Source organism: Ornithorhynchus anatinus, chromosome X1 (assembly GCF_004115215.2).
Source record: "Ornithorhynchus anatinus isolate Pmale09 chromosome X1, mOrnAna1.pri.v4, whole genome shotgun sequence".
Classification (NCBI taxonomy): Eukaryota; Metazoa; Chordata; class Mammalia; order Monotremata; family Ornithorhynchidae; genus Ornithorhynchus; species Ornithorhynchus anatinus.
Window position 1 is genome coordinate 101,509,484 of NC_041749.1, and position 2,059 is coordinate 101,511,542.

Sequence of the window (2,059 nt, forward strand, 5' to 3'; positions counted from 1 at the left end):
TGATTTCCTGGGTGAATACTACAGAGTAATAGGGTGCATTTTAACAATGACCAATGTACTAAGACTCAAATCTAATTCTTTATGTGAAAAGCATGTGTAAATGGCATGAAATTACCCTTATAAATATGGTATCCAGTAGAGAATGGAAGTCAGGTTCACTTAAACTGAACATTCAAGATAGATGGCTAAGCATTAAAAGAAATCTGATATCATGTTCTTCAAACAATAGAGAGTTGGACAGCCACTAGTGCATTTCTTCTGACTGGATAAATGTATGAAGACTCACTGCATAACAATAAATCAGCCTTGTTGAGAGGATTGTGACTGGAATTGTGATAAAATGAAAATAATTTTCTTTGCCTCAGGATTAGTGGTTCAAATGCAGAAGCCCTGATAACTTCAAAATCTAGGGATGTAACTAGGGTCCATGTTTATCATTTGAAATTTTCTGATTGCAAATCCTAAACCAGCCTAGTCTCTGAAGGCAATACTTTCCCCTAGGACAAGTCCTATTTTTTGTTATTCTTTCCAACATTGAGAGCAAAGTCGTTGGGGTTGGGGTGGGCAGTTTTCCTGAAATAACCAATGCTGACACTCACATGCATGGTCTGAGGTCAGCTGTTTGCCTCATGCTTTGGTTTCCACATGCATCGTGGCTCAGTGGAAAGGGCACAGGCTTTGGAGTCAGGGCTCATGAGTTTGAATCCCAGCTCTGCCACTTGTCGGCTGTGTGACTGTGGGCAAGTCACTTAACTTCTCTGTGCCTCAGTTCCCTCATCTGTAAAATGGGGATTAAGACTGTGAGCCCCACGTGGGACAACCTGATTCCCCTATGTCTACCCCAGCGCTTAGAACAGTGCTCGGCACATAGTAAGCGCTTAACAAATACCAACATTATTATTATTATTATCTGGAAATGCACCAGAAGTCACAGGACCAAGGTTTATTCACAGTTTCCAATGAGAATTCCAACATCATCATCATCCTGATATCAACTGTAAACTACTTCACTAGAACATAAATTCACTGAGGGTAGGGTTTCTGTCTACTCAATCTATTGTACTCTCCTGAGCACTGAATACAGTTTTGTGTTCAGTAGGCACTAAATACCCTCTCAGGGTAGCACCTGGAGAGTTTCCAGTACTCTACCAGTCTCAGCTATGGGAGGGAGAGTCACGCAGAGGCCTACCCATTCCATTCCTAGCTTGGGCAGTGGCTAGTGAGTGTAAGGCAATCTGCTACAAGTCAAAACTGTGCTGGGCAGCAGCGGCATGGGAGAGAGTCGAGGGCAAGACTCAAGTTTACTGCTTGGAAGGAGGCAATGGTGAACCATGTCCATATTTTAACCAAGCCAACTCTATGGATACACTACCAGAACGATGGCCGATGGAGGTGGGGCATTCTGGAAGAGATGTGTCCATGGTGTTGCTATGGGTGGGAGATGACCCGACAGCATAACACAAGACAAGGCACTAAATGGATACTAATGACTGATCGATAACCTGTATTTTCTTCATCATTATTAATGACATTTACTGAGGGCTTACTATGTACAGAACACTGTATTAAATGCTTGGGCATGTACAGTACAACAGAGTTGGTAGACACATTTTCTGTCCACTATGAGTTTACAGTCTACCCAAAGCAGGTGGTAGAGGGTTGGACTCTTTCTGGGGAGACAAATAGCTTTTATTCAATATCTACTCTATGCAGAGATCTTTGCCCTCTGGGATCTTGCAATCTTTTATTTTTTAAATGGAATTTTTTAAGTGCTTACTATGTGCCAGACACTATACTAAGTGCTGGGATAGATACAGGCTAACCAGGGTGGACACAGTCCATGTCTCTCATAGGGCTCACAGTATTAATCCCCATTTTACAGACGAGGTAAGTGAGGCACCGAGAAATTAAGTGACTTGCCCAAGGTCACACAGAAGGCAAGTGGCAGAGCTGGGATTAGAACCCAGGTTCTCTGACTCCAAGGCCCGTACTCTCTCCACGAGGCCACGGTACTTCCCATGGAAGAGCCCAGGCAGACCTAAACTATTTACAAATAGAA

At 43.1% G+C, this 2,059-nt stretch overlaps 1 non-coding gene across 1 annotated transcript; it reads left to right on the forward strand.

Moving 5' to 3' along the window:
• The first annotated feature begins 1,108 nt into the window (after positions 1-1,108).
• Positions 1,109-1,246, forward strand: LOC114806820. The gene has a single exon (XR_003754878.1). It is a non-coding gene; the product is annotated as a small nucleolar RNA SNORA7 (small nucleolar RNA).
• Positions 1,247-2,059: the final 813 nt, after the last annotated feature.